Raw genomic sequence first — 7,596 nt, 5'->3', positions numbered from 1 at the left:
TCCAGGACCTGTGCAGTAATCCTCTATCTATACCCCAGTACCGTACTCTGCCCTATTACGCACTCTGGAAGCACATTCCAGGTGTCCACCACACGTTGGGTAAAGAAGAACTTCCTAGCATTCGTTTTGAATCTGTCCCCTTTCAACTTTTCCGAATGCCCTCTTGTTCTTTTATTTTTTGAAAGTTTGAAGAATCTGTCCCTCTCTACTCTCTGTATGCCCTTCATGATCTTGTAAGTCTCTATCATATCCCCTCTAAGTTTCCTCTTCTCCAGAGAAAAGAGTCCCATTTTCTCCAATCTCTATCTATCTATCTCTCTCTATTTCTGTCTTTCTCCCTTTCTCTCTCTCTTTCTGTCCCTCTCTACTCTCTCTATGCCCTTCATGATCTTGTAAGTCTCTATCATATCCCCTCTAAGTCTCCTCTTCTCCAGGGAAAAGAGACCCAGTTTCTCCAATCTCTCAGCGTATGAAAGGTTTTCCATCCCCTTAATCAGACACGTCGCTCTCCTCTGAACCCTCTCGAGTAACGCCATGTCCAATATTGGACGCAGTACATTTTGCCCGACACTGAATTCAGACTTACCAGTCTGTAATTTCCTGGATCTCCCCTGGAACCCTTTTTAAGGGGGGTCAGGAGGTCGTCAGAAGTACCGGGGTGGGGTGGGGCGCGGGGGTATGACAATGGTGGCGGGAGGGCATGGGCATCCCTCCTGCTTCTGGGAGGGGTGTCTGAGGGGGGTTACTTGACAGCGGAAGAGAGTGGACATATCTCCCATTGTCGGGTGGGGGGGGGAAAGGGTGGTTAGGGGTGTTGTTTAGCGGTGGGAGGGAGTGGGCATCCCTCCTGTTTCTGGGAGGGGTGACAGGGGGGTTAGAAGCTATTACTGGCAGAATTTACATTTTGCATTTTATGAACATAGACTTTTTTTTTTTTTTTTTTTTTACATGAAACATTTTATTTATTGAATAGTGCCAAATGCAAAACAAGCACACATAAAGTACAAAGAAATAATGCATACCACCCCCCCCCACCCACCCCCACTGTTGCTCAGTTACACTCGAAATAATGTGAACTCTCTTCTCTCCCACCGAATCAATCTTTCCACATCAGGACTTAGGCATGTTAGGTGGTCTGGTCTGGAGGTCAGCAAGCAAACGAAAACAAATTGAAGGTCATGACATTGCAATCCTTACAGAATAATACAGATAACATGGCAGAAAACAATGAAGGAGATAGCCGTGATCCAGGTGAGATCAAAGCATTCCTTCCATCACCAAAGGTGAAAAAGTCAGGCTCTTCCCTCGGTCTCCGACCTACGCCAAACATTTATGAGACCTCTCTTCCTCTCCGTGCAGGCACAGGGAAAGAGATGTGTACTCAGTAGGGATGTGCTGTCATTTTAAAGTTACATGAAAGTATCCCTGATATGGGCTATATTGCTTTGTGGATCATTTTTTATCCAAAATAACACTAACTTTCTCAAATATGCTAAAGCTTTTAAGAACCTAAGAACATACGAGGGGCCAAGCAACAAAGTTGGGGCAGTCTCCATTGAGGGTTATACACTAGAGAATGGCATGGGAACAAATTTTCCCCCCTCCCTGCAGGATCTCTCTATCCCCATCGTATCCTCGCAAGCACTGTCCCTGTTCCTGCCCCATTCCTGTAAGTTCTGTCCTGATCTGCACAAGCCTCAAACACTTCAAAATCCTAAGTACCAACATTCTAGAGCTCAGGTTGTGATGTCATAATGCCTCATTCCACCAATGCCTAAGCTCCGTCCTCATCTGCACAAGCCTCAAACACTTCAAAATCCTAAGTAGCAACATTCTAGAGCTCAGATTGTGATGTCATAATGCCTCACTCCACCAATGCCTAAGCTCCGTCCTCATCCACACAAGCCTCAAACCCTTTAAAATCCTAAGTAGCAACATTCTAGAGCTGAGTGTGATGTCATAATGCCTCATTTCACTAATGCCTAAGCTCCGCCCGCATCCTCCCAAGACTCAAACCCTTTAAAATCCTGAGTAGTAACATTCTAGAACTCAGATTGTGATGTCATAATGCCTCATTCTACCAATGCCTAAGCTCCGCCCTCATCTGCACAAGCCTCAAACACTTTCAAATCATAAGTGTTCTAGGCTTGTGTGGTTAAGGCAGAGCTCGCAGAAATGAGACAGGGACAGATCATGTGGGGATGGAATGGATATATTGAGATCTCACGGGGACATTTTCCCTGTGTCATTCTCTACTATACACTTAGGCCCAGATTCTGTTTATTTAGGCGCTGTGAGGCAATGGCATAGCTAGGGTAGGAGATGTCTGGGGCAGTTGCACTCCCCATGCCCTCCTCTCCCCCCACTACTCCTTCTGCACCCCCTCTCTCCTTCTTCCTGCCCCCACTCCACACTGTCGCTCTCCCTTCCCCCACATACCTCAGTAAATCTTCGCCAGCGTGAGTGGCTTCTCCGGCATGCCGCTTGCACCAGGGTTGGGTTTTCCTCTGACATCACTTCCTGGCCCCATGAACTGGAAGTGATTCAGAGGGGAACCAGGCCAGTGCGAGCAACAGGCAGGAGAAGTTGCTCGCACTGGCGAAGATCCACAGAGGTTCAGGGTGGGAGGGATGGCAAGAGCATGGCGGGGTGGGGTGCAGAGGTGCCAGAGCCCCCGTCGAGACAGTACATGGGGTGATCTGCCCCTACGCCCCCCCCTTACTACACCAGTGCTGGTAGGCGCCTAATTTCAATTTAAAAAAGCCATTGAAACAACGTTTTTAACTGAGTTTTAAGGCGCTTGCATGTGCCTAAACCTGGCACCAGAATCACGCCTCCCTAGGCACTTTAGGCCGCCTAATGCCACTGTGGGTGTGGCTAATGCCAGAAGTGTTATTGGGCAATCTGAAGCATTTACGGAGGCACGATTCACATCATAGGTAAGTGCAGGAAAATCCCGGCCTACATTCCAGCACCTACCTGTGCCGGAGGCATGATTCTGCACCCGGTGCCATCACATGATTGACACGGCACCGGTTACACAATCCAGGCCTTAGTCCATTGATTTTCCACTTTTGTTTTTGCTCCATCAGAAAAATATGGCATGAAATACTGTAAGTGGAAAATCGCTGGACTACGTGTATATCCCTCGATGGAGACTGATAATAAATATAAATAATCATTAAAACTTATGTGTGTGATTATTTACATTTGTTATCAATGTTGACTGCACAAGTCTTTTATGTGATATGTTATTTATCATGGTTTTCTTTTGCAACATTGATTTATAAATTTAGATGGTGTCCGTATTATTATCATCATGTAGATACAATCACACATTTCATATCTTGATATGTTTTTACATTTTTTTGTATGTTTTTTATGTATGGAATACTTGTATGTTTCTTGAACAATAGACGCCTGATGCAGGCCGGTCTGGCCGAAACACGTTCGTGTCCACTCTCTATTGGAATGAATAAAGCACTTTGGCACCCAGAGGTCGACTTCACTGTCTGTTTTGGTTCATCCGATGGAAGAAGGTGATTTCTCCCGTGTTGGTTACGTGGATATCTCCAAATCCAGGGGTATTCTTGGATGTGCTCGTGGCAAACTCTTCTTTCACAAACCAGAACAGCAAGGACCATGACAAGTAGAAATCTGTTCTTCCAAAGACAAGAAGGGACAGAGTTAATCTCTAGGGTGTGTTTTTTTTGGCAGCTGGAGGTAGAAAAGTCTAAATCTGCATTGTGTTAGTCTCTGTTGTGAAATAACAGAGTTTACAACAAGAGGGAAGAGGGGGCCCAATTGTTTCTGCTCTACCAGCAGCTCAAAAGCAGGCTTATATTCTTAAGAGTAAGGATAAATAATGCCAGTCTTTCCCTTTGACTGTCAGATATCACTTCATCTTTAACGTAGTCTTAAAATTGATAGAAACATGACAGCAGATAAAGGCTAAATGGCCCATCTAGTTTGCCCATCCGCAGTAACCATTATTTATCCCAGGCCCTCTTGAATTCAGACACAGTCTTTGTCTCCCCCACTTCTTCCGGGAGACTGTTCCACACATCTACCACCCTTTCCGTAAAAAATTATTTCCTTAGATTACTCCGGAGCCTTAACTTCATCCTATGCCCTCTCATTGCAGAGTTTCCTTTCAAATGAAAGAAACTCGACTCATGCACATTTATATTACGTAGGTATTTAAACATCTCTTATCATATCTCCCCTCTCCCGCCTTTCCTCCAAAGTATACAGATTGAGCTCTTTAAGTCTGTCCCCATACGCCTTATGACGAAGACCACCAACCATTTTAGTAGCCTTCCTCTGGACCGACTCCATCCTTTATTGAAGGTGCGGCCTCCAGAATTGTACACAATATTCTAAACGAGGTCTCGCCAGTCTTATACAGGGGCATCAATACCTCCTTTTTCCTACTGGCCATACCTCTCCCAATTCAATCTAGCATCCTTCTTGCTTTCGCCGTCATCTTTTCAACTTGTTTGGCCACCTCAAGATCATCGCATACAATCACACCCGAGTCCACCCTCTTCCGTCTTTTCTGATGATGGTAAAGCCCCAGTGATGGAGGTGTTAGAAGCTATTACTGGCAGGATTTGCACATGCTTAGGACAGATGTGGAGGGCAGAGGTGCGAAAAGGGTACAGAGAGCATATGGAGATGCAGGTACAATTTTGGCAACCTTATTGGACAGGTTGGATGGACTATAGAGGTCTTTATCTGCTTTCACTTACTACTATAGGGAAAATATTCAGCCAAAAGCAGCGATTTTATTTCTTTATTGTTGCCATGCCGACTTTACGCCATATCTGGCAACTAACATTGAATTTCAGGGTATGTGCAGATGGCTGGCACAATATTTAACCTGTAATCAGATCAGTGAAACCAGAAAAATAGAGAATTGCACTACGGCCCTTATGGTGCCTTAAGTTATGGCCATAAGAGCTGCCATACTGGGACAGATTGAAGGTCCCTCAAGTCCAGTATCTTGTTTCCAACAGTGGCCAACCCCAGGTCCCAAGTACCAGGCTGAAACCTAAAGAGTAGCAACATTACAGAAGATTCCACCAATGCCTAAGAGCCAACCTCATCAGTGATGTCACAATGGCTTGATTGTCCTATCCTTGGCTCACATAAGAACATAAGAATTGTTGTATGGGACAGATCGAAGGTCCATCAAGCCTAGTTTCTTGGTTCCAACAGTGGCCAACCCCAGGTCCTAAAGAGTAACAACATCACAGAAACCCAAAGAGTAACAACATTACAGAAACCCAAAGAGTAGCAACATTTCAGAGCTGAGATTGTGATATCATAATACCTCATTCCACCAATGCCTAAGAGCCAACCTCATCAGTGACGTCACAATGGCTTCATTATCCTATACTTAGCTCACATAAAAATATAAGAGTTGCCATACTGGGACAGACCGAAGGTCCATCAAGCCCAGTATCCTGTTTCCAACAATGGCCAACCCAGGTCCCAAGTAACTGGCAAGATCCCAAGTAGTAAAACCGATTTCACGCTGCTTATCCTAGGAAAAAGCAGTGGATTTCCCCAAGCTAACTGAATAATAGACTATGGACTTTGAGGAAATTATCCAAACTTTTAAAAAACCCTGCTTTCACCACATTCTCTGGCAACAAATTCCAGAATTTAATTACCTGTTGAGTGAAGATTTATTTTGTTCAGTTTGTTTTAAATCTACTACTTAGTAGCTTCATCGCTTGCCCCTAGTCCTAGTGTTTTTGGAAAGAGTAAACAAGCGATACACATCTACCCTTTCCACTCCACTCAGTATTTTATAGACCTCTGTCATATGTCCCCTCCAAGTCAAAGAGCCCTAGACGCTTTAGCCTTTCCTCATCCCATCCCTTTTATCATTCTCATCATCCTTCACTGTACCTTTTCTAATTCCGCTATATCTTTTTTAAGATGCTGCGACCAGAATTGCACACAGTATTCAAGAGGGGGCCAAACCATAGAGCGATCCAAGGGCATTATAACATTTTCATCTTTCTTTCCCATTCCTTTCCTGATAATTCCTAACATTCTATTTGCTTCCGTAGAAAGGACTTAACCCACATACTATAGGCAATTAGAGGGCATATTTAGTGGCAATAAAGTGGATAGCCCTGGGCACAAGCTCTCCTGCCCAATGAAGGGAACGGGACTTGATATGCCACTGTTTCTATGTGGTTTACCCAATCAAAGCAGTTTACTTATTTTAGACATATACTCATTTTGTTCCTGGGTCAATGAAGTGTTAGGTGACTTGCCCAGAGTCACGACCCCATGGGGCTGAGGCAGCTGCTTTAGCCACTAGGCCACTCCCCCACTTTGAATACTATGCTCCTATATTAATAATGAGGGCAAAGAGAAGGTGGAGGGCGGAGCTTGTGTTGAGATCTAATCTAATCTTCTATTTGTGCGTTGCTCATACCTATACAGGCTCAAGGCGACTGTAAAGAGAGGTAAGAGGAGAGAGAAAGAGGAGGGAGAGAGAGGAGGTGGATAAGTAGGAGGGAGCAGAAGGGGAAAGGGAGAGAGGAGAGGGGAAAGGAAATGAAGCATCGAACAGATAGGTTTGGGATGTGTGTGGGAATTTAGAAAGAGAATTTTCTGATTGGAAACCATCCTTTACACCCAGAACATGGCTGTTACAAAATTATACAGGTGTATGTGTACCTCGAGAGCTAGTGTGCACTTCTTTTACACGGTCCATTTGCCAGCGATCATTGGGGATGGGGGTAAGGGTATCCGGGTGAGTTGCAAGGGATGAAATGCACGCTCACAGTTGTAAGTACCTTGAGCCTATGTACTTTGCGTGTTTGAAGGCTACCAGGGATAGTCCTGGGAGCTTATTATATCTAAGAACAGCCATACCTCTGTTGGCTTTATAAAAAGGGTGTTTTTGGAAGTTTTTGTAGGCGCTCTGTTCTCCAATGAGCTACCTCCCTGCTAATTCTATACATATGCAAACCCAAATATGTGCATCCAAGTTATAGAAGAAGGTCATTTGCACAAAGAATGGGATGTAATTTGGATAATTGTTAATTGGCTATCATTGATCTTAATTAATACTAATGGTCGCCAATGAGCACTTAAGTGTGGAACTGCTGTTAGTCACTCTTCGCTCAAATTCCAGTGGGCTCAACTTCGAGGTGGTCATGGACCTGGGAGGGTGATGGGTAGGTTGGGGAGGGGATGTCGGGTAGTAGAATACAGTAAAACCTTGGTTTACGAGCATAATTCGTTCCAGAAGCATGCTCATAATCCATTCCAAAGCACTTGTATATCGAAGCAAATTTCCCCATAGAATATAATGGAAACTCGGACGATTCGTTCCACAACTCAAAAACTTTCATGCAAAATGCTATACGTACTTGTATTGCAAGACTTCGCTCGTTTAGAACAGTCACTACACTCCCGCAGCGTCAGAGAGAGAAGAACCATCGGCTCAGTTGTGATGATGTGACGCGTGTATACTGTACGCACTCGTATTGCAAGACCTCGCCCATTTAGAACAGTCACGACACTCCCGCAGCATCAGAGAGAGAAGAACCATCGGCTCAGTTGTGA

Source organism: Geotrypetes seraphini, chromosome 8 (genome assembly GCF_902459505.1).
Source record: "Geotrypetes seraphini chromosome 8, aGeoSer1.1, whole genome shotgun sequence".
NCBI lineage: Eukaryota > Metazoa > Chordata > Amphibia > Gymnophiona > Dermophiidae > Geotrypetes > Geotrypetes seraphini.
The sequence above is the reverse complement of the archived record's forward strand: the minus strand, read 5'-3'. Positions refer to the sequence as shown.